The 27,786-nt window shown below is 32.1% G+C and overlaps 1 long non-coding RNA gene and 1 pseudogene across 1 annotated transcript in view; one reads left to right on the plus strand and one right to left on the minus strand.

Moving 5' to 3' along the window:
- Positions 1-27,786, plus strand: part of LOC132800190 (uncharacterized) — an 83,107-nt gene that overhangs the window by 51,021 nt on the left and 4,300 nt on the right. The gene's annotated exons all lie outside the window — the stretch shown is intronic.
- Positions 1,162-27,596, minus strand: LOC125418616 (uncharacterized; annotated as a pseudogene).

Raw genomic sequence — 27,786 nt, forward strand, 5'->3', positions numbered from 1 at the left:
AGCACAAAAATTTGATTACCGTAGGGCCTTTGGTAATTACCGATGAAACCTATGGTAATCAATTTGTAGTTGCTGGAAAAATTATCGTAGGTTTCATTGGTAATCACCGAAACCTCTATGGTTATTACATTTTACCAATTGTTTAGACCCCACAAGTCCCACAATGTGTGTTAAATGCAACAACATGCAAAATATACATTCTTCAATGATCCTAAGGAAAAAAAAATCCTGAAATTTCTGAAAAAGTTCTCAAATTGGCACAAAAATTTGATTACCGTGGGGCCCTCGATAATTATCGATGAAACCAACGGTAATCAATTTGTCCTTGCTTGAAAAATTATCGTAGGTTTCATCGGTAATTACCGAAACCCTTATGATAATCATATTTTACCAATTGTTTGGCCCCCATAAGATCCCTAATGAGTGTTCAATGCAACAGCATGCAAAATATACATTTTTCAAAGATCCTAAAAAAAAAAACCCCAAAATTTCTGAAAAAGTTCTCAAATTGGCACAAAAATTTGATTACCGTAGGACCTTTGGTAATTACCGATGAAACCTACGGTAATCAATTTGTAGTTGCTAGAAAAATTACCATAGATTTCATCGGTAATTACCAAAACCCCTATGGTTATCATATTTTACCAATGTTTTGGCCACCACAAGTTCCCTAATGTGTGTTAAATGCAACAACATGTAAAATATACATTATTCAATGATTCTAAGGAGAAAAAATCCCAAAAGTTTTGAAAAAGTTCTCAAATTGGCACAAAAATTTGATTACTGTAGGGGCTTCGGTAATTACCGATGAAACCTACGGTAATTAATTTGTAGTTGATGGAAAAATTACCGTAGGTTTTATCGGTAATTACCGAAATCCCTATAGTTATCATATTTTACCAATTTTTTGGCCCCAATAAGACCTCTAATGTGTGTTAAATGCAACAACATGCAAAATATACATTTTTTCAATGATCCAAAAGTTCAGAAAAAGTTCTCAAATTGGCAAAAAAAATTTATTACCGTCGGGCCTTCGGTAATTACCGATGCAACCAACGGTAATCAATTTGTCCATGCTTGAAAAATTACCGTAGGTTTCATCGATAATTACCGAAACCCCTGTGGTAATCACATTTTACCAATTTGATTACCATAGGGCCTTCAATAATTACCGATGCAACCTACGGTAATGTTATGTGATTTTCTTGGAACAAATATTGGAGAATCCATTCTGTGATCATGGTTTTGATAATGGCTATGAATCTTTCTTAGCCTAGGCTGTTTTCCTCCAAATTCATCCTTTTTTCTTGCAGTTGATCGAAAGGTTGTATCCAAATCTTCAAGTTCTTTGCTTTTATTGAGCTGGGTATCTACCCATTGCTTCAACCAATACCTCCATCTTCCATTTACTTTGTTTCTTTCTGTTCCTGCTGATTTCTGGAAAAAGAAAAAAATTTCATAGGTAGCTGAAGCTATTTTTATAGAGGGAATTATGTAAACATTATATAAGAACTTGAACTTACGCGGTGGCTACACCAGTATTCTTTGATCCTTTCTCTCTTGATTAAAGCCTCTTTCTTGCTTATAAATGAAGCATCTGCTTCTTCCTTCAATAGAAGGCTGTCATCCCATCTTCTTTGACTGTTCGTGTCCACCTAGAAAATTTTGATCAAATTTGGCAACTTCAATTAATGTGTCTACGTCTCTAATAAAACAATTGTTTACACTAACAAGGGACCAAGTGTTGTATTGGCCAACCTACCTTTAATATTTGGTCTTTCAAATTTTGCAAGTGACTGTTTTCATCACAGTGATAAGTACCATCACTGGTTTGGAATCTCTTTGCCTAGACCTGGGACTGAATATTTATTATGGACTACAGGCATTTGAGGGTAGTAATTGCTTGTCATCTCACGGCTCGGCCACGAATAATAGCTGGAAGCCTCACTATTCCCCTCAATGCCCTCACAGCCTTTTTAGCCTACAGTACACATTCACATTATATATATATATATATATTATCAAAAGCTTGTATTGAATAAGGAATTTTGAAGTAAAAATGAGAGAGATACTAATCTGTCTGTGATTAATAATTAACTTATTAACCTATAATTCTTCACTTCTTTTTTGTAAGAATCATGATATTGTGTTAATAATTAAGCATGGCTATGCTAACACTCATTGCATTATGCCAAACAAGATTGACTCTTTTGATTTTCCAAAATCATTCATGCAATCCCAGTTGAAAAAAGTTCATCACTAATTGATAAAAAAAAAAGCGAATAATAATAATAAATAAATAAAGAGGAACAACTTGAACATACTCAGTAGGTAACCCCTGAAGGCAGTTTGGATTTTGATAGCAGCAGATTCTTGGATTTGCTTATCATATTCGTATGTTAAAGGAGCAACCTTGCTCGAAGTTGTTTCAATGTCTAATTCTTGTTTTGTGTGTTCCTTAGCGTTATAGGTGGAGTGAGAAGTGGCTGGAGTCGGAGAACCTCAGCAACAACAGCCTCAGCAGCAGTAGTAGTAGCAGTGGCGATGACGACATTCAAAGGGTTGCTCTGTTCTTCCCCTGCCTCACTTGCTGTCTTCTCTTTCAATGGTGATGGTGGTGCAGTCAGAGAGGCTAATCTTTTTATCTTAATCCTGCCAAATACCCTTTCCTTCTCTTCTCCTTTTGAGAAACCAATTGTATAATTTCTAAAATAAAAAAATAATAATAAAAAATATAGTTTCAGTTTATGAACAATGGAACCTAAAGATGATAGTGAGGAAAATAGTACAACTAGTGGAATGCTCACCTTTTCTTGTCTTTATTGTGCATCCCAAATGAAGAACCTCTTTATCAAAATATTAAAACAATTACCTCAAAGATAGCTGTTCAAGGGTGCTAAGATGAGATTAAGTTTTGTTTTTTTGTTTTTTCTTTCTATTTTTGTTTAAGGGTGCTGAGATGAAGCTTTCTTTGTTTTTTCCACGGCAAGTTTTGTTTTTTTGTATTTTTGTGTATTCTTGTAAAACCAATTACCTGATGTACTTTGTTTTTTTTTTTTTTTCCCTAAAAAGTGGATTTTTGTTCTTTGTTTGTTTAAACAAACATAAAAGACCTGAGTTTTTTTTTTTTTTTTCAAAACCAACATGGAGTAGAATGGATGGATACCCAAGTTATTTTTCATTGTTTTAGGGTTAAAATGGATATTGAAGGGTAGAAAAAAAATTATAGCAAATGAAGGGACAGATATCATTAAGCTCATCCCAAAAGGGATACTGAGTCAAATTCCCCTAAATTATATGCTTAAGTAAGCCCAATGGATTCAGTGAATGGACATGCTTCAGAACCACTTTATCATGGGATAAAAGTCCAAGTATAAAATTTTCCGGCGGCGGTGCCGATTGCTTCAAACCCAAATTTCTCTTTGATCTAACCTCTGTTTGCCGTACCATCGGTCCCATCCATTCACCCATCCTCCGATCTACATCTCCTCCAAAAATCACGACTAGTGGCTGCCCGACGGGCCGCCTGCAGTGACGATTTCCCGTGACCACGGTGGCTCATCGAGAAATCGACTTTCTGGCGAGTTTCCAGTTGCACCGCCCATTCTTTCACACTAGTTTTGACCCCCTGAACCCATATCTGAGGTTGGTTTCCTCCAGCTCCCAGCGGTTTGTGAGATTGGAGGATCCAAAACCCAACACCTTTCCGACGAGATTCCGGCCACCTCGGGTCCGATCTCCAGAAAGTGAGACCAGATTCCTAATCCTCGTTTCACAACCTTCGATTCAGTATATCATTCGTAAATTTTGGTTGTCGTTTATGTTCGCTCCCAGGGTACCCATTTGGGAGTTACCCGATTAAAATATTAAAATAATTAGTTTTGTATATTGTGGATATTTCTGGTGCACGTGTGGGTAGTGAAGTTGATCCTGCAGAGGATCTCAATTGATATACGTGCTTAAGGTGACTGATCCACCTGCAAAACTATTTTGGGGTGATTAATTATATTTATTTTGTGTTAATTGAATATTTAGAAAATATGCTCATGTGGTGGAATTTATTTATAACTGTGGTAAATTGTATTATCAATTTCGGTAATTTCTATACATATATATATATGCTTATTGATGCTAAATGTTCATTTAATTAACTGTATTTGGATTTTAATATTATTTTTGGGCATGATTCGATTTTAAATGTTTCAAGAAAAAAATATTGGTTTAAGTTTGGTGCTTTCAAATTATATAATTATGCCCTTGAAATATTATTTGATTGATTTTATGATTTGGAAAAAATTATTTGTAATTATTATTGGTGGATTTATGCTGGAGATATTAAAGAAAAAATGTGGGATTGTGAATTTGAAAAATTGTATGATTCCCACGGTGAGTTTTGGAAAAATTATTATTTTTTTAAATAATATGGTTATTTATATTTATTTTAGATGCACTCATATAGTACTGGTGTTCTGTACTGTATGTGTGGATGAGCGCGCAAGTTATAATGTCTCCCGTGAGTTGCCATTGGACCGAAGGCAGGCAAGTTTGATATTGGCCATAAGCCGCGCCCCTCCATGGTCGGGTTGACGATTTAAGCACCGGTGCTATCGGGACGCCGAAGCGACTGTATGCAAGTTTCTCTCTTTAACCTCTTGCCGGACGGTGCTCGGGACGCTGGGTATCGTAGGGCATCACTAGTATATAGTGTGGTGCGTCAAGTATTATTTTTCTGATATAAATTTCGAATCCTAAAGTTTTAAAGCAGCCTTTAAATTATATGTATTTAATTTGTTTTATCATCTATTTCCAATTAGTATTTTCTAAAATATAATTATTCATATTTTATGTCATTTATTTTAAATTAATGTTTTTAAAATGCATCTTGCCATATTTTTATTATATATATTGATTGAATATTTCAAAATGAATTTTATAATATTTTTTTACCACTTATTTTACATGATTATTGTAACTATTTAAATTATATTTTTGACACTGTTTATTTTGATTTATTAAATCAAATTTTATGAATTATACATTGAATTCCACTTTTATGTTATATTTCTTTAATGCAAGTATTTTAAATTATTTTATTGTATTTTATTCGTATTTGAATTATTTAATTATTTATTAAATTAATTATTCCTTGATTTTTGGAGCATAAAAAATTAGGTTTTGCGAAAATGTTTTAAAAAGAAAAATTTTTCCAACAGAGTGAATGGTGAGGGTTTTGAGAGAAAATATTATTTTCAATTAATTATTAATTATTTACTTATTTATTCTTAATTATTCAAGTGTACTATGACTATCGTTGCTATTATAATTGTATATTAGATAGGATCACTCACTGAGATGATTAGCATCTCATATTTTTAAATCCATTCCCCTAGGCACAAAGATTGGTAGACGTTCGTAAGGAGTGAGCTTGATCTTTGTTGCTGTCGTATTTCGAGGAGTTCTCTTTCTTTTCATTTATTTCTATTGTAATATTTCTTTCCATCCTTTGTTGTGTAACTTCCATATTTAATTGTACCCTATGATGCTTTGTATACTGTATTGAATATATTTTGTTAAATACTATATTAGTTCCCTGTTTAATTTATGGAAGTGCTGATTATTGTGGAATTAAATTGTAGTAAAGTGGAGGAATAAGGCGGTATATATATAGAAGTGTGTTTTTAGTGTAGGGAATTTGTGATAAGTCCAACCCTTATGGGAGGTTCTACCGGATTTTCCATTAGAAGGTCCGGTAGGGTTTTCCTGGGATCAGGACTTGTCTAGGGTTCCGGTGAGAGATCTCTGATGGATCCTAACAAGAGAGGTGGAAGATTCTTGCTCTACGTGGAGGAGGCTGGGGGATGGTGAAAGAGTCATAGCTTTGGAGGGCGGAGGGGACTTTTAGAGCTGGACCGTAACCGTCAGGAAATCATCGCTCCAGCATTGGTGGGCGTGAGATAGTTATGATATTTTTTTTTTTGTTGTTGTTGTTGAAAGATGTGAGACCACATGAGTAAGAAATGGCAAAAGGATTTTCCATCGGCAACTATGTGGTTCATACTGCAGCCTAGGAATATCCCATCCACCAGCTCTACCACTGTGATGGTCAGCAAGCTCTTGGATTCCAGATCAATGACTTCTCTATCATCCATAAACAACGATTGTAGAACCCCTGCTGGGACATCATCATCATCACTGGGAGATTGAGAATGGAGGAGGTCGGGTACACTAAAGTCCTTGTGTAGGGATATTGCATGGATAAATTTGACACCGGGATTGTTGTTGCAGTCCACATGGTAAGAATATGAAACCCCTGCATCAACATTATTAATAGCCTCCTTCTCATTCTCACGATTCAATATTAAAATTTCATTATTATTGCCATTGATGTGCTTAATGCTCTAATTCGTCTTGCAACTAGGTAAAAGTGGAGGAGGGTGAGGGAGAGAGACGACTTGAAGTTCTCCAACAGAGTTTTCATCTCCGGAGGTTTGACGGCAAACAGAAGGCCATTTTGGATATGGAAATGAAAATTCAAAAGGTTAGCATCCCAAGGTGTTAAGTGGAAAGGAGGTATTGGCTTTTGTAAACCATGGTGAGGCTCAACAAAACACTCAGAAACTACTTTTAACACCACTACCACTACCCATCCCTGTCCCTTTGACAAAAGAGATTACTACACTACTACTGTGGAATTGCGATACACACATATATACATCATATACGCACATATATATATATATATATATAGTTAAACAACTACTTCAGCTGGCTGGTTGTTATATATACTTTTTTTTTATTGTTATTATTTATTTTTTTATATATTAATAAATGGCATGCTCCAATGGCGGAGTATGTTAAACAAGTTGCGCATGCCACTGTGAATTGTTTTAATAACTTCGTTCTTTAAGGAAACAAGACTTTTGTTATTATTTTTCTTACCCTCGTGATACACGAATTATATTTGCTTTATTGAAAAATATTATCCATCACTAGTTACTTATTAAAATTACTAGTAAATTGTGCCGCTAAGAAGTCTTGTGAATTCATTTAATAATTTCGTTTCTGCTAATTAAATTGTCAATCGGTAAATTCCACGGCGATAGCTGATGACCTGTGACATGTAGCAACTTTCCGTATTTAACATAGATGAGAATATTTTTATTTAATTTTCCTTCTAATCAATTTTTATCTGCAGCAGAATTATGTAATGGATAATGCGCTTTTCTATGTCTTGAATTAGGCTAATAATTTATTTTTCCTTCTAATTAATTTAGACCTGCAGCAAAATTATGTAAGGATTATTATCACTTTGGATCTCTAAATTATATCGAGATTTATAAACGGATTCTAAACGGATCTCTAAATTATTATCACTTCTGATATATATTTTTTGTTGGGTAGTTTCATTCTCAAACTCTTATTTTTTCAATATCATTCATAGGTAGTTTCATTCTCAAACTCTTATTTTTTCAATATCATTCATACTTTTGGCCATTTCTGCGAGTTTTTCGCTATTAAACATACGTGTATCACACGTGAGCCCATTTTAAAGGGCATTTGAGGTCTTTTCACATAAACATTATTCAATATCCAAGAGTTTAGAGTTCATCATTTTTATCTATTAGGGGTGATCTCATCCAAAGAAGAAATGGTGTTTACAAATGGATTCTAAAACTTTTTTTGTTTCCGTAATTTATTCTCAAACTCTCATTTTTCCAACACCATTCATTCTTTTGGTCATTTTCAAACGCATGTGTATCACACATTAGCCTATTTTGAAGGACATTTGAGGTCTTTTCACATAACCATTCTTCAATATCCAAGAGTTTAGGGTTCATCATTTTCATCTATTATGAGTGATCTCATCCAAAGATGAAACGATGTTTGCTTTAAGTCTCTTACAAAAAAATTAGAAAAAATCGAAACCTCATGTGAACATCTCACTCTTTTTTATTTTTTATTTTTCAAAGCCTCTAAACCAAGATGATGAACCCATTTTATCCAAAAGAAAAATATTATTTTTCTATTTTACCATGCCACTTATTAAGACACTTTTATCTCATATTTCATCTATTTTTGATTCATTTTCCTAGATCCATACAGTTAACTAACAGTCTAACTCGTACATCACTTATTGTTTCCATATTTTCCATAGCACAGCAGTACTAAAGATCTTTTCTTTGTGTGTCTCTATCTTTCTAGACTCATTTGTATCATAATAACCTATATTTATACTTACTTTTACATTACTTTGATATAAAGTATGGACATAGTAATGACCTAGTATCTATATGTAGAATAGTCTATTATATGATTGGCTATAGATGTTAATTATAGTTGAGGACATGCATGCTTTTGTAGCTTTATCTTTATAAATTAAGGTATTATTTTTTTTGCATACATTGGTTGGTCTGTAGTTTAAGTAAAATTTCATTGGGCTTTCCCATAAGTATTGCTCACTGGAACTTTATTAGATGGGACCATCTGAGAATTCTAGAAGGATTTTCTAAAATTATGTGGTAATGTTTAATTATAATGTTTCACTTATCTATATTTAGATTAAGTGAATATACCAACATTTTATAGGGTACTAACTGAAGCAAGCAAGTAAGCTTCAATTTTAGGCCTTAGAAGTGAGTCTAGCTAGCTTACGGCAAGGAAACAGCTATGCCCTTTGGGCTTAGCTGAACAAAGGATGTAGGGTGAGGGCCTTTTTCTTAATCATCTTGAGGGATTATCAAGGGGGAATAAGCCTTCTATAGCTTCTAAAGATCCTTATAAGCCCCGATATGAGCTCTTAATGTGCATCATTTGGTAAATGTTTTATAAAATATTACCCAAATTTATTTGGCATGATAATATTTAATTTATTTTTACTCCTTTATCTATAGGTTATATGAATATATTAACTAATAATATATCAATATGTATTATTTGATAAATATTTTTTTATAAATATTTAGGTGTGTAAGATTGAGTATTATATTTATTTATTTACTTTAAAAAAACTTACCACCAACTGCTAGCTTCCTTTCCCACAACGTACCCGTTGCTTTGGTAAATTACTGAAGTAACATTTTCAAAATTACTGAAAAATCTACCAACTTCATGCATCCAATATTAATGCCCATTTGCACGTAAATTTTTAAGTTGAATATATGTATATATATATATATACACACATATAGGTCTTGCATTCACAACTTTCATTCTATCACTTCGGTTGGACAAAAAATAAAAATAAAAAATTACTCAACCCTTGATTTGTCTCTATTTAAGCTTTTTCCCCCATACATATATATGCCTACGTACTTCTTAATTTCTCTTATTTGATGTCCAATGTTAAAGTTGTCAAAAATATTTAGTAAACAATGATTCAATATTTACTTATTTAATTTTTTAAATTTATTTATTTATTTAAAAGTTTATTTATTTATATTTAGATTAAATAAATTTATCAACTAATATTATATTAAACATGTATATATTTATTTCTCAAATGATGTGATAAATTTTATGGCAATATTTAATTATAATGGTTCACTTATTTATATTTAGATTACATAAATATGCCGACCGACTGATAATATATTAATACGTGTCAAGTGTTTTATCAAATATTCACCAAATTGTAAATTTTTTATTAAATATTGATCATATTTATTTATTAAATGGTATGATAATATTTAACTGCTTTATTTATTTTTATTCACCTATTTATATATTTAGTTTAATAAATATATCAATTAATAATATATTAATATATATTATTTTCAATATTTTGATACATGTAATATTTAGTATTATAACTTCTAGCTTCTTCTCTCACAACCTACCTAACAGTTACTTTGGTAAAGTACTGAATTAGCATTTTCAAAATTACTGAAAAATCTACCAACTTAATTAATTCTGTCAACTTTATGCATCCAATATTAATGCCCATTTGCAAGTAATTTTTTATTTTTTATTTTTTATTTTGGTATTATAAAACCACTTGGTGATCACGTGATAACATATAAAAAATAATAAGTAAATATTATATATATATATGTATATATAGAATAATTATTTACTTAGGATACAATATATAAAAATTAGGATGAAGTGAAAATGATTTGTCCTGATTGATTTGAACTATATCTTGACTTTATAAAATTAAAATATAGTGATAGGACAAAAACTATATATATATATATATAATCATTCTTTAGAAGGGAGGTCTAAACTATTTAATAATGGTAGTTTTTGAAAAAATCATCGCTTTTTCAGATATTAGTATATTAAAATAATAAAAAATTATTATTTTTATGAATATATATATATATATATAGTTAAATAATACAGACATTCATATTATAAAATAATTAAATATATATATATATATTATTTGCATGAAAATAATGCATTTCTTTAATTTTTTTTTTTTTTGGGGGGTAATGAAATGTATTTCTTTAATTGTTAATAAGTACCACTGATGTTATGATAGCTACCCAGAGATCCATATGGGAAGATCTACCTCTCTCACAGTACACCTAACAGTTGCTTTGGTGAAGTACTGAAGTAGCATTTTCAAAAATTGTGCATATAACGAATCCATCGATCCGCATTTTACATATTATAATGGATCTTGTCTTTCATTTATTAATTGCAGCGGACTACTCATGTGGTTAATTTAATAAACTATCAAAACAGATCATTTAAATTTACCGACAATTTTCACAAAAATAAATTAAAAAATTTTAAATGAAAAAACAAATCTGTTTCGCCATTAGTTTTACTAATTATAGAAAAAGCCCGGTAAAGATAAGGTCAATTTAAAATACAACACACGTTTCTTTAATTTTGATTTCTCGTTGATGGTGATTATGTTTTTTTTAAGACAAATTCGTGGAAGCATATATATATATATATATATATATATATGCATCCCTAGATCTAGATCCACGGCAAAATAAAATTTTCTTTTTCTTTCTTTCTTTTTATTTTAAAGAAAATTTTCTTTTCAGAAAATTATTTATGCATGATTTGTTTTTTAGGACCCATCCAAGATCCTTCACTGGAACTCTAGACAAGTTCTGATCCCAGGAAAACACTACCGAACTTTCCAATGGAAAAATCCGACAGCATTTTTCTTAAGGGAAGGACTTACCACAAAATTTATCTGCATAAAGTTACATTCTTATATGGTATCACTTATCCCTCCCACCTTACTACAATAATTTCCACAGTGGCAACACTTCGATAACAATTGATATAAAACACATACGTATATATATGCAATAGGAATAATCAACTAAATAAATAACCAATTATACCTTTAATCATTCACGTCTGCCCACACCACCCACCGATTGCCATACATTTCAAATATTATGTTATAAAATATACCGATGCGTAATATAAGAAGAAAAGTAAAACAATCATCACATCAACAACAATAATAATAATAGCAATCGTTTTCATGATAAAAATAGTACTAATATCATCTGTCATATTTACTTGAACGTAATCACTTGTCCAGGAACTATCACATAATCATAGCTATCCCAAGGACTATCTCACCTGCCCAAAGGCTACCACTTGTCGAAGGACTATTATACTTGTCCAATGGCTATCTTTCTTGTTCGTAGGCTGTGATACTTGTCCGGATATATCATATGTTAATAATAATAATAGAAATAATAAAAATAAAAATAAATAATGGCAATAATAATAAAAATAAAAATAATAATCATAATGATGATGAAAATATTAGTAATAATGAAATAATTGTAAACATAATTCTGATAAATAATAATTGTAATATTAATAATAAGAATAATATTAATAATAGTAATGACAATGAAAGCAATTAAGTATAATGCTAGGAAATCAGGTTATGAATAGATACCCTCCAACATATTGCGCAATTCATGATTCCAGCTGTCATCAGCACCCTACTACCAATACAGTCCGGGATGGTTGCCTAGATTGGCCATCTAATCCCCTGGACTAGTAGGCAACATAGTGACAAGGCTGGCTCTTCATGGACCACATCGGATCGCTGTCTCCGTATGGTGTGATACATACAAATATAACATATATATAATACAAAAGATATTTGATGCACATACTATATACCAATGGTGTCCTACGGTGCCCAGCTTCCTAAAGCATCGTCTGACGGGGCGGTTAAAGAGAGAAATCAGTAAACAGTCGCGTGGCGTTCCACCGCACCGCTGCTTAAACTGTTATCCTGGCTATGGAGGGGGGCGGCTATGGCAAATATCAAACTTGCCTACTCTCGGTCCGATGGCAACTCACGGGAGACATTACAACCTATGCGCTAATCACATTCACATCCACCTGTGCGCTAATCACATCCACAACCACAGAATACCGGTACGTGTATGGTACATCTAAAAACTATAAATTTTTTTATAGTATTATTAAAATAATAAGTTTCGATAAAATAAGATAAAATCAAATTTATGAATAATAATTTAATTAATTAATGCATAAATATATTTTTTGGAAATACTAAATTTTAAAGAAATATTTTTCTTCAAATCCAAGAAATCAATTTTCACCAAAACAATATAAAAATTCTTACATAATTTAAATCACATAATATATTTTTGTTATTACGGTAATTTAACACAATTAATTCCTCAACTTTCAGATCAATTCACAACAAATATCATTTAATCCACATATAATTTCACAACTTCACATATAAATAAGTATACAAAAATATTTTCTAACAGATACCACAATTTCACAATAAAAAAATTAACAATAATTTAATAATAATTTAATAGCGGCTTAAAACTACAATTTCCTAAACTTTCGAAAATATTATTTCAAAGCCATACTTATTCAATTCAACATGCATTTGGCATCTCCAATATAAACCATTATTTAAATACTACACATATACATTTTTCAGACTACCACATTAAATAATAATATTTGATGCAAAAATGGCATCTTTCAAAATACTCCATCATAATTCACAAATAAGTTACCTATAAGAAGCTAAAGAGACGAGAAATACGTTACCGAATTCTGTTGGGCTCAAATCGACCGGCGATTACGGGAAAATGGACGGAAAAATTCGATCAAAGTTCAACTTCTCATATCTCTCAAACAACAAGGAATTGAGCTGAATGGATCTCAAAATTCAGCTCAGAGGATCCAAAAATAGTAGAAAGGAATATCAATTTGGCCGGGTGATAGCCAGATCGTCAGAAAACCAACTTGCCATTGCCAACGATGGAGGCCCGATCCCGGTGAGTCCGATGACGTTCGGCCCTGTCCTTCCAATTACCGATCGGGTTTTCCACTGGCTTTCTACCTGTCCGGCGAGTGTGGTCGTCTAGCGACCGGAAGAGATGCAGCAAGGAGAGACCGACGGGAGGAAGAAGAAGGAAGAAGAAAGAAGAAAAAGAGGGTGCCCCATGGAGGGTATTTTTCCCACATGAGGAAAGAAAGAAAATATATAGAAAAAGAAAAAGAAAATTAAAAAATATAAATAAATAAACAAATAATATTAAAATAATATTATAATAGTATAATATATAAAATAATAACAAAAATAATATAATATATCATTTACTTGTGTTTGACATGTGGCATTTTCTCATCGTGACACACGGCACCGTTACTAAGTTATATGTGACATACACTGTTCATAAAAAATAATATTAAAATAATATGGCATTTCAAAAACTTTGCAGGTCCATAACTTTAAAATCATATGTCCGAATCGGGCGTGCCGCTAGTCTACAAATTCATATCGATGAATACTTTACAATCATGTATGAGTCAAAACTCAATTTCACAAAAATAAAAAGTCAACTCCGGCACCCTCGGAGAGTTTAGACATCAACTTGTTTTACTCATAACTTTCAAATCGTAGCTCCATTTTTTACGTGCTACTAGTCTACGAACTCGGATCGATGCGTATTTAGAAATGGTGTCTTGGTCAATCTAGAATTCTTACCGAGTCAAAAAGTCAAAATTTGACTCTTCTCGATCAATGACAGCCAACTTGAAAAATTTTCAATGTACTTCGAGACGGGATGTTAATGTTTTTCTATGATTTGAAGATAACTATTTTTTATATTGTTTATAGAAAGGAATCAAATCCTATGTGGCTACGTCCCCATTGCAGATATGTTTCTTAATTAATTTTGTGATCAACTTGCCAGATTTCTTTTGTGATGGTGAGCTCATATATATCTTGATATTGATGGAATTTTGATGACTGGGATAATTAGAATAAAAGATGGTTTTGGTTTCACTAATAAATGAGAGATAATAACAATTATTTAATGGACATTTTTGGATTTATTGGGAAAGGCAAAGTGGAATACAGCCATCGTCCGGTTAGCGGATAAATGTATGCAAGAAGGAGGTTGGCTAACAGGTTTGTAAAAGATATAGCGTGTTGGAAATAGATCATAGGCACACATGGGGGAATAGGTTGATTAGTAGAATGGCTCCTTACCTTCAACATGAAGGTGATACACACACATATATATAAATAAATAAATATATATATATATATATATTGCTTGCTAAATATCAATTTATTAGCTGACTTCAAAATGTGCATAGTTTTCCATACTCTAGAAACTTGCTTTACCTTAGTTCGATTACAGTCTCATGTAGTTGCTATCTAAATCTATGAGGAATTCTAGACAATGCTAGGTAAGTAGTAATTAATTGTCTAATTAATTTTTGTACCCTTCTAGAAATGCATACCATTGATAATATCAACAAGGGCGCAGATTCAGAAATTTTTCTGAGGGGCCAAAGGTGAAATTTTTTTAGGATTGATCACTCAGATGGTATCAGATTTGGAGACATATATAATTAACAACAAAGAGAAAAATTAACCGATTATGAAAGCCTGGCTTGATAATTTATCTTTATATACATTAAACTGTATAATTTGAGAAAAATAATCGATCATGAAAGCCTAGCTTGATATTTTATCTTTATATACATAAAAACTATATATTTCAATTTTTAAAATTGTAGAAATACATATTCTGATAAAATTAGTGAAGTTCTAATCACAAAAATAAATAAATAAAAATAAAGCATAGAAATTAAATAATTGTTACTCATATATATATATATATGCATATTTATAACTTTTAAAAAGATATAGTTTTCAAGTATATAAAACATCTATATGTAGCATATATTATCACAATTGAATTTGAATTTTTATATAAAATGTCTATTTTGTATTATCTTTACGATGCATATTGAAATTGTATAAATTACGAATTATATGATGGGCAATCGATAACTATTAATTTTTCTTTTCTTTTTATTCTAAATAATACTATAATAAGTTTTCCTTAATTATAATTGTTAAAACAGCAATGTATTTGTATTAATAACCAACACGGAAAAAAATAGAGATTGGTTAATGCCTTTAGACTTATTTCATTATTTATTTTATCTTTCTACTGTAATATAAATGCTTTTTATAATTATTGTTATTAGTTATTAGGGAAAAAAATGCATTTTAGTGATAGTTTTATTAAAGTTACTCATAGGTAAAAAAGACAAGTGAATGTTTTATTATTGTGGAACCTATTACCAAAATATATTAATTGTGATAGAGTTGGGATATATTTAGGTAACAACCATGGAGTTTTAGAAAAACCTTATTCTATTTGTGGGGGCCAAAAGATAATATAGTATACAAATTATATTCAAAAATAAGGATTTTTAAGAAATTTTACATATAGTAATAAGCAGGTTTTAAATATTTTGAGTGGCCATGCCCATGCTGGTTCATCTGGATTTTTGCTCATTCACATTTTGAAGCTTGTTTAGAACTCTAAGCTTTATTATTACCCTGTTACATGATTCGTAGATACTATCATGGATTGAGTTCTTTTTGGTATTAAGTTCGGCAATGAGTAGTTTGATATGGACCTACCTTAGGCATAAATTAGACTTGGTTAGAGCTTGCTGTAGAGGGTATAAGGGGAGAGTCTTATTTAATGATTATTACTTTATCATTGCATTATTGTAGTTCCCACATTCCCATTTGGAGGAACAATTATTATGTAGTGCTTATAATTAGTTATTTTTCATGAATGAATGAAGTTTATCTCCAATCTCTATCTAGTTCTTTCTTCTTCTTTCTTTGAGAAATAGGTACATATCATTTGGTATCAAAGTCGACAAACCATGAATATCTGTGGAAAAATAGATGTTGAATTTCCCAGTGAAATTCCTTGCCAAACATGAATCCAATTTTGATCAATTAAATGCTACTTTTTAAACAGTCCTTATGGAGCTGCGGACTCTCTGTGCCTCCAGCAAACGTAAAAGGCGATGGTGGGGGAAATTAATCCCTTATCATAGGAAGAGACTTCATAAACCTGATCTGCTACGCATTTTATGATAGCTTTCATTTCTCCAAGAAGAAACTTTTCTTTCAAGAAGAATTAAGTCATCCATCAATTTTTAGGATTTCAAAGGTCCTTAGTGGATGCTCTGGGTAAAAAAAAAAAAATGCATAAATTAGAATGCATGAGATTCGTCCTCCAAATTTTCTCAGTCATTCCAACTTCTTTAGATGCCAACATACTTGAAGAACTTGCTCGAGTTCTCTCTGAATATTTTGAGTCTTTTTCTGATCTTATCGATCCCATGATCATTGTATTCCACTACAGCCTACTTAAGTCTCTGTTAATGTGCAATCATACCAATTCCCTTACTATCAAAAATCTAAAATGAAGCGTATGGTGGTAGGCTTAATTGTTGTGAAGTGGATGGAAACTTTAACAATCGATGCTACCTAGGAGATTAAATGATGATTTTCCAAGACATAACCTAACTCTATCCTTGAGGACAAGCATATTCTAAGGCAAAGGAATGATATGGACCCAACTTGGGCATAGTTTAGACTTGATTAGAGTAGAAGTTGTAAATGATATAAGGGAGGAGTTTTATTCAGCAGTTATTATTTTGTTATTGCATTATTGTAGTTCTCACATTTCCATTTAGTGGAATAGTTATTATCTTTTGTTCTTTCAAATATCTAATAGTTGTAATTAGTTATTTTTCATGAATGAATGAATTTTATCTTCAATCTCTATCTTATTCATGCTTTATCTTTTTCTTCTTTTCAATCTTTGAGAAATAAATACATATCGTAATTCTCTTGTTTTAGTGGTTTTTGTCTTTGGTGCATTTAAGATATTTTGATCTTGATCCATCGCTCCATTTCTTCATTATGATTGTTATGTTGTTGGTATGTTAATTGTCTTTCTTTTAACTTCTCCTTATTCTCAATTATATGAAGCATCTTCATCAAACTTTATATCTCATCTGATAATAATAACCTTCTCTATCTTCAGGTTATAAATTTGATAGCATTTTGATAGAGCATTATAGCCAAGGAAGATTTAGTATTCCATTCATGTGGTGGGTGTGATGTTAACTGTCTTTCTTTTAACTTCTTCTGATTCTCAATTATCTGAAGCATCTTCGTCAAACTTTATATCTCATCTGATAATAATAATCTTCTCTATCTTTAGGTTATAAATTTGATAGCATTTTTGTCAGGACTCGTCTAAAATTTCTCATCGGAACCCTAGACAAGCCCTGATCCCAAGGAAACCCTACCGGACTTTCCAATGGAAAATCCGTCAGAACCTCCCCTAAGGGTTGGATTTTCCACAAATTTTATGCACTGAAAACACACTTCTATATACATCCCCTTATTCCTCCCACATTACTTCAATTTAATTCCACAAATGGCAGTACTTCGAAAACAAATTAAATAAAGGCATATAATGGAATTAATTTAGTAAATACCCAATTAAAATATACCATCATAGATTCTCGTCTGCCCACACCACCCACTTAGTGCTACACATGTCAAATACACTTTAAATATCGTTTTACAAATATACCAATGCGTAACATAGAAAGAAAGGTAAACAACATCACATTAACAATCAAAAAAACTATAACAAACGTTTTAATGATGATGGTATTGATGTAACTTGCCTGAGGGCTATTATATTCCCACACATGTATTAATGTAACTTGCCCGAGGGCTATCTCACATATCCAGAGGCTACCACTTGTCCAAGGACTATTATACTTGCTCGATGGCCATCTTTCTTGCCCGTAAGCTGTGATACTTATCCGAAGGTACCATATGGTAGTAATACTAATAAAAACAATAACAAAATTAAAATTAAAGATCTCATAATAATGTTAATAAAAATAAAAATCAATAATAACAACTATAATTATAATAATGATAATAATAGAAACTAGAATTACAATAAAAATAATCATTATAAATAATAATAACAATTTCGATAACAGTGACAATAATGATTAAATAAATAGTTAAATACAATTAATAGTAATAAGAATATAATAACATCGATTAAGAATATTAGTAAAAAATTAAATCACAAATAGATAACATAACATAAATACGTAAAATCATATCTTAAAATCCATAGCATAAAATGAAATATGCACGCTCGTAATGGAGATATGTACGATACCTTCTAACATGCTATGTGATCCATGATTCCAGCTGTCGCCAGCACTCTGCTTCCAACACAAACCAGGGTGGTTGCCTATATTGGCCGTCCGATCCCTTGGACTCGTAGGCAACATAATTATGGGGCTAGCTCTACATGGACCACATTGGTTCGCCGCCTCCGTATGGTGCTGTATATGCAGTATAATATCAAACAATATAACATACATGTACGAACATAAAAAAAAAAAAAAAAATACTTGATGCACCATACTATATACTAGTGGTGCCCAAAGGTACCCACCGTCCTGAGCACCGACTGACGGGAGGTTAAAGAGAGAAATTTGCATACGGTCGCTTCGGCGTCCCGACAGTGCCGCTGCTTAAACCGTCATCCCGGCCATGAAGGGGGGCGGCTTATGTGCACTATATCAAACTTGCCTGCCCTTGGTCCGATGTCAACTTACGGGAGACATTACAACTTGTGCGCTTATCATAATCACATATACAATACAGAACACCGGTATGTGTATGGGTGCATCTTAAAAAGAACTATAAATTTCATAATATTATAAAATATTTAATATTAAATTTAGATAAAATATAATCCAATTCATGTGTTGTTATCAAATACATAAACAATAATAATAAATAATAAATAATAAATAATTAAATATACAAATATATCCTTGGTCACAATAATTTAATATAATTATCTTTTTCTTCTCAATCCTTCAATTCAGTTTATACCAAAATTTATCATCAAAGACACATACAATTTCACATACAAGTAAAGATACAGAAATACGTTAAAGATATCGCAATACAGTTTATTATAAGTCATCGATAGATATTTATGTATATATTCGCATATATATATATATATATATTTACATTTTCACACATTTAAATATATATATACACGGTAAAACCTTTAACAACCAATTTAACAAGCGCAATGTCCAGATACATATGTATAAATACATTTTGATATGCATAATCAAAGGCTTCAACAATACATATTTATACATATTTATACATATATATATATATACACACACTCACACATCTCAATATATATTCACATATCACCATGTATTTATATACATCACCGCACATGTATATATATATATATATAATGCATGTATTTATCAATACTCCCATACACATGTATACAAAAAACACACACACACACACACATATATATATATATATATCATATACAATTTAATTTAATAATTTAATCAAAAATACCAACCTCTCAAATACACATCCATAATTTACAAACAAGATATCAATGCAAACCTAATGATATGGAGAATGCAATTCTGACTTTCGATTGGCTTGAAACCTGCCGACGGTGGTCGGAATTTTCGTCGGAAGCCGCTGCCGACTTGCCCCTCTTTTGTACGCCATGAAGGAGCTCGAATTGGAGCAAACGAAGGTTACCATTAGCTTCAGAGGATCGAAATTAAGGGAAAGGGACCAAGAACACGGTGGGAAACGATGAGAATCTGGTGACCGGACGGGCTGCTGCGCCGGTTTCCATGGTAGTTTCCCGGCACATCAACAGCTTCCCCAGCGACCAGAGCACACTCTGACGAAGCTCACATGATGGGCTGCCGGTTGGTGTAGTCAGTGCAGCTTGGGTGCTCGGGAACACGGCGGATTCGGCCAGAGAGAGAGAGACGGCTACTGCCGCTTCCATCGCCCGATCTGGGAGTGTTGCCACCTGACCGGCCACCAAATTTGGCAGCCAAACTCGCCGGCGGCTGGGCTATGTCTATGGCCGGCGTGTCTGAGCAATGGGTGCCGGAAATGGTGAAGGCCGATGGACCTGAGGGAGAAAAGAAAGAAAAGAGAAGAAAGAATAAGAAGGAAGAAGAAGAAGGTTCGAGGGGGGGCTCCCTTTTTCCCCACGTGGGGAGAAGAAAAAAGAAAAAAGAAAAAGAAATAAAAAGAAATAAAATAAAATAATTAAATAATATTAAAATATTATTATTGTATAGAATAGTAATAAAATAATATGGTATTTAACCATAGTTGACATGTGGCATCTCACCGTTGTGACACATGGCACCTTTTATTAAGTCACACGTGGCACACTGTTCACATATTTAAAAATAATATTAAAATAATACTGTATTTGAAAAACTCTACAGGTCCATAACTTTCAAACCACATGTTCAAATCGGACATGTTGCTAGTCTATGAACTCATATCGATGAGTACTTCACAACCATGCATGAGTCAAAGCTCAACTTTGCATGAACAAAAAGTCAACTCCGGCACCCCTTGGATAGTTTGGACCTTAAAGTGTTTTGCTCATAACTTTCAAACCGTAGCTCCGTTTTCAACGTGCTACTAGTCTATGAACTCGTGACAACGTGTAATTTTTAACGGTACCTTGGTCAATGTAAAATTTCATCAAGAGCAGAAAGTCAACATTTGACCCTTTTCGGTCAACGATGGTCAAACCCAGTCAACCTTGGTCAAATTTGAGAAATTTTCGGTATACTTCGGGACGGGGTGTTACATTTTGATAGAGCATAGTAGCCAAGGAAGATTTAGCATTCCATTCATACAATGGGTGTATGGGTTAGCCCATAGTATGGTAAGCTATGATATACCAAACTTCTTATTTAGTAAGTTTTTCTAAAACATTTAATAAAGTCAACTGGTATAGTCTAATTTACTTCTCTTTTCCTGTGGGATGTGTGCATAACAAATGCAACCAAAAACCTTGAGATATTTTGTTGAAGGATTTTGTCCATTCCAAGCTTTAATAGGCATCTTTTTTCATATTATTTTTGTTAGATATTTATTGAGTAGATGTTCAATTGTATAGACCACCCTTACTCAAAAGGTTTTGGGAAGGCCTTTTTCCATTAGCATAGTTTGACCATCTTCATCACTGTCATTTTTGCCCTTTTGGATACTCCATTTTATTTGGAGTGTATCTAACAATAAGGTAGTGCTCCATGTCTTCATTTTCATAGGATTTGTTAAATTCCTTAAAAATGTATTTTTTTTGCATAATCACTTCTAATGGTTTTGATGTAGTGGGCACTTTGTTTTTTGATTAGGTTATGAACATTTTGAAGATCTTAAAAACTTCTGATCTTTCTCAATAAAAATAGAACCCAAATCATTTGAGTGTAGTCATCAATAAAGAGGATGGAGTATCTATTTTGATTTAGTGCTGGAAATGAAAATTCAGTAAGTCAACATCCCAAGGTGTTAAGTGGAAAGGGGGTGTGGGCTTTTGTAAGCCACGGTGAGGCTCAACAAAACACTTTGAAACTATTTTAACACCACTAACATTACCCATCCCTATCCCTTTGACAAAAGAGATTACAACACTGTTGTGGAATTACCATACACACATATATACATCATATGTGTATATATACACACATATATATGGTATTTCTATGGTGCGGACAGTCCGTATGCGAACACACCAAAAACTGATGCTTTTTGGATGCAAGCGTTGATGTTCCTGTATGCTGTATACTGTATACATCAAAGCCAACATTTGCATCCAAAAAGCGTCAACTTTGGGTGCAGTCTACATACGGACCGTCTGCACTGTAGAATTATCCCATATATATATATATATATATATATCTATTTAAACAACTACTTCAGCTTGCTGGTTGTTATATATACTTTTAATTAAAAACCTACTAATGTCCATGCTCATTTATGTTATATATATTTTTATTTGATCGAGGTGTTATCAAACAAATATAATTAATGGTTGTTTAAAGATTAATGCTTTATATTATAAAAGCTACTCTTCTCCAAAATAAAATTAAAATACAATATTACGAGGGTTATTGGTATCACTTTATAAAATAATTAATTAATTTAATTGAAAATAATTATGGGATCGAAAAATATTTTACGAAGAATTCATTCTTCCAACTTGTTACAATATTTGATTCTAATTTCTTATTGCACTTTGACATGCCCATGCTCATTGCCGTTATTTTTATTTGTTTGAGGTATACAAAAAGTTTAATTAGTGGTCCTTTAAAGAATGCTTTATATATAAAAAAAAAAAAAAAAAAAAAAAACTCTTCTTCAATATAAAATAAAAATATATGAAAAATATTTATGATAATAGATCAAAATATAATTATATAATCATAGTTAATGGTATTAGAAAAGGATTCATAATATCTAGGCAAATGAGATTGATTTGAAATCTTTAGCAAGGTAAACAAATTTTAATTAGATGGCCTATATATTTTTAGGGCATCTCCAATAGAAAGTTCATTAGTTCTGTCCTTTTAAAAAAACCTTTTGCCACATAGGATAGATAGATAGTCTTTTAAAAAAAACTTCTTTAGAAACTTCTCTAATGATGATATGCAAAAGATCTATTAAGGTGAGATGGCAATAAAAAAAACAAAAGCTGTCTAACAGATCCCCTACTTGTAGAAGGTCTGTTAGACAAAATGAGTCATAGATCCAAACTATTCTCTCTACTCTCTTCTCATCAATTCATAACTTTTTTCTCTCTCCATATGCCAATTCATTCCATTTTAAATTTTAAATAGGATCCATTGGAAAAAAAAAATTAAGTAAACATTGTTTATTAATAGATACTATGGCACCTAAGTTTCAATACCTTCCAAATTTCTTGACATATAAGCTCTAATGGAGAAAAATCATTGGAGATGTTGGTATGTGCTATCCAGTAATTTTCTCAATAAATGGGATAGATGACCTCACTATTGAAAAAATCTGTCATCCTTTCTAAAAATAGATTCCACCAATTAATGTTCTCTTACCTACTAAAATATAATCTCTTCATATCTACATATGTATATATAAAGATTAGGATTTACTATTGAAAACTTATGTCTTTCTTTCCGAAAATAGATTCCACCAATTAATGTTCTCTCACCTACTTAAATATATTCTCTTCTTATCTACATATGTATACATAAAGATTAGGATTTACTATTGAAAAATTCTGTCCTTCTTTTCGAAAATAGATTCCACCAATTATTGTTCTCTTACCTACTAAAATATAATCTCTTCTTATCTATATATGTATATATAAAGATTAGGATTTACTATTGAAAAAAGCTGTCATTCTATCCGAAAATAGATTCCATCAATTAATGTTCTCTCACCTACTAAAATATAATCTCTTTTCTTATCTATATATGTCTATATAAATATTAGGATTTACTATTGAAAAAATCTATCCTTCTTTCCGAAAATAGATTCCACCAATTGATAAAATTAGACAGGTTGACACAATCATTTCATCACTTAAGAAAAGTCGTCAAACAGGAAATCTCATACATAATGCTCCATAAAATAGTTTTAAATTCTTTGATGTTTCAATTTAATGATCAAATGGCCCAGAAACTAATGGTGTAAAAAAAGGACGAAAATCTTCACTATACTTTTCAAGCAACAATTAGTGCCAACATAGCCCATGCAATATTGACTATAGGAGGCTTATTGTCCTTTAGATTTGTGTTAGACTTGTACAAATAGAGATTAAATCACTTTATACATCCATTTTTTCATTTATTAGTGCAGAGTATTATCAGATTAAAAATTTCATAATTGTACATGCTACTATCAAAGAAATGAGTATTAACAAGTATTTCAAAAATGCTTCAAGACATCAAGTGCATTCAAATTCAAGTCACATATTTGGATTACAAGGTTTACTTTAAGTTTCAAGTCTTATTCACCCCGTCCCTTGTAATAGGACAACTTCATATTCTGGTGCGATCAATTTTTTTAGACTAACGTCATTTATCATAAAGTATTACTGTAAAAGATATAGACATATGGAGTTTTCGAAGATTGAGGATTTTATAGTGGATGCAAATTGAAATAGAGGTTTCAAATTTAAAATGTCATCTTCCAAATAATTCTTAACCACGAAGTATAAAATGCACTTTCGTACATGAATCAACAAGAAAAGTCCATGTTTAACAAATAAAAAATATTTAAGAATAATACACCCCATAACCTTGTTCTGACATGATAAATAGCTACCTTAAGGAAGCTCTTTTGACAGTAGATAATTGCATGCTTCAAGAATACTTTATTCCACCCAGATGCCACCTGATAAGCCTTTCCCCTCCTCTTAGCCTATAATAGTTATAATGCTTACCCTTATCTGTGTATATTGTTGTAGCTTGTAGATAATAGTTAACCAAGTTATTCAGTTTTGCTCATCACGTGTATATATATTGACACCGTTCATTAATGAAATTTAACTATTTTTACCTCATACTCTGTTTTTGTTACACCACCAACCCTTTTATTCTAAACCATCTTGCATAGGTGAAGCAGACTCCCCAGGATCCATACCTTCAAAACACCTTTTATGTTAAAATTTGTGCATCTTCGTTGATGGTGACAGTGCAAAAAAGACCATTAATCATTGTTTAGGCTGTGCTTAGTCACTTATATCACATACAAAGTGGGGAAATGGGAATTGAAACAAACAAGAAATATAGTAAAAGAACAATATGAAAATGATCCAAGAGCCATATTTTGCCTGTATATTTTCAATGAACTTTGCAGCATTAGTAATATAGTTTTCTACTTCTTGCTTTCTATGCCCAGGATATGATTTCTTGAACAGTGGAAGTGCTTCAAGGGCTGCCGAGGTACATTCAACATATCTACATGGACAAACCTAGTTAAACTCATATTAGGGGTCTTTGTTCATCAGCATAAAGCAAAAAATCGTGTTACAAAATCTTATGGGTAATCAGTAACAATGTCTCCAAAAGTTTCTGCAGGATTGATCGCTGAAATAGAACTCAAATAAAAATTAAGATACATAAATCTGAAGTTATATAAATTAGTTCATGGAGAAAAAATGGAAAACATATTTAAAGGTAAAAGAAAGTTATTGATGACCAAGACAAAATGATAATAACTCATACGGTGATAACAAGCTAATAACATGTAGACCAACCATAATTTGTTAGAACACCATCATAGAATATTGGCATAGAGAAAAACACAAAAAAAAAAAAAAAGTCAGGAAAAGATTAATACAACACCATCATAGGATATTGGCACGGGGGGAAAAAAAAACAGTTAGGAAAGGATTAATTTAAATCAATTGGTAAAACATTTTATATATTATTGACCCCTTTCTCTCTCCTCCTCTGCTTTAGAATTCAAGTTTATATATTGTATACAAGATTTTCTCTTAAAAAATTAGTATGCATATCTTAAACCAATGAGAATGTTTTTGTAAAAACTAGACAGCAATCCATAGAATGTCTATATCTATGTATCATGACAGAGTAAAACACTTTGAAGGAGATTGTCAGTTTATATGGGACTTTGTGATTAATGAGCAAATTGGAAAAATGCATATAATTTGGAAACCAATTAGTTGTATGTTGTTGGAAGATTAGAGAGCAAAACTGAAAAACTAAGTAACACAAACAACAACAAGAGTTATCGAGGTTCGGACAAGATAGCCTACATCCTCGTTGCTTTGGTAAGAGCTTCTGGTATTTTATTGAGTAGCTGCTGTCATAGAAAATAACTACAGAACTTAAACTATGAAATCACTCAGATATTCACAACCCAAAGCCTTTATTACACACTTTTCACTCAGTGTTCTTTTCCAAACTCACAAAGAACTCAAAAAGAACATCAATCACACACAAAGAAGAACACGAGGGAATGAAAACAGATTTCTTGGAGCTTTCCCACCTTCTGCAGTTTTCTGGAAATTTTGAGTTTTTTCTCTGCCTTTGTTTGTGAAGAAGAAAGCTATATAACTGTAACAAATGTTGCCTTAAAACGATGTCACTTTACTTAAGATGTGAGGTAAAATGACCATTTTGCCATTCTTTACTTCCAAAATTATGAAGTGCACTGTTTTGACCTCCAGAAGCTTGAAAACACGCAAAACAGGTTCTGCACCAGTTATGCAACACATCACAGCAGCATTACAAGGTGAATTTTGAGAATTAAATCATCACATATCTCCACCTAATCCTCAAATTAAATTCAACCGAAGCTCATCACCATCCCAGCAAAAATAACCATCACCAAATCAGCCTGCTCCGACTCGGAGCGGATTCTTGCAAATATTAAACTTGCCAACAGTAAGCACCTTTGTACCCATATCAGAAGGATTGAGCTCAGTAGGAATTTTCTTCAACTTAATCATTTGTTGAGCTGTCATATCTCGGATAAAGTGATACCTGACCTAAATATGTTTAGATCTTTCATGAAACACAGGATTTTTACACAAGTGGATTACACTTTGACTATCTAAGTATAAAATAACCTCTTGGTTAAGTGCTTTAAGTTCTGTCAATAGACCCTTAAGCCAAATAGCTTCTTTTGCAGCCTCTGTTGCTGCCATATACTCAGATTTAGTTGTCGATAAAGCCACCACAGGTTGCAGCTGAGACTTCCAACTTATATAATTTCCACCCAAAGTGAATACATAAGAAGACATAGATCTCCTTCTGTCCTTATCACCAGCATAGTCAGAATCCAAATACCCAATTAGCTCAACTTCACTTGAATTTCCTTTATAAATCAAACATTCACTCACTGAGAGCTTTAAATATCGTAGAAGCCATTTTACTGCCTCCTAATGATTTTGGCCAGGATTAGCCATGTATCTACTCAAGACACTAATGGCATGAGCTAAATCTGGCCAAGTACAGATCATAACATACATTACTGATCCCACAATGTTTGAATATGGTACAGCCACCATATCTTCCTTCTCTTACTTTGTAGCTGGACATTGCTCACTAGACAGCTTGAAATGCCCACCAAGGGGAACACTAGCAGGTTTTGCCCCTCCCATAGAGAATCTGGACACCACTTTCTGAATGTAGGAAGATTGGGCTAGTTTCATCTGATACCTTGATCTGTTTCTTTCAATTGCAATTCCCAAAATTTTTTTGGCTTGTCCAAGATCCTTCATGTCAAACTCAGACTTCACTAAATTCTTCATAATATGTAGAGCTTTACCATTTGGACTTGCCAGCAGCATATCATCCACATATAATAAAAGATACACTGCCTTGTCTGTCATAGTGTCCTTAAACTATAAACAGCTGTCAAAATTACTTCTCACAAAACCAGCTTTTACCACAAATGAATCAAACCTTTTATACCACTGTATTGGTGACTACTTAAGTCCATACAATGATTTCTTAAGCAAACACACAAGATCTCCATCTTTTTCTTAATTTTAAAACCTTCAGGCTACCTCATGTATATAG

Source organism: Ziziphus jujuba, chromosome 12 (genome assembly GCF_031755915.1).
Source record: "Ziziphus jujuba cultivar Dongzao chromosome 12, ASM3175591v1".
In the NCBI taxonomy this organism is placed as follows: domain Eukaryota; kingdom Viridiplantae; phylum Streptophyta; class Magnoliopsida; order Rosales; family Rhamnaceae; genus Ziziphus; species Ziziphus jujuba.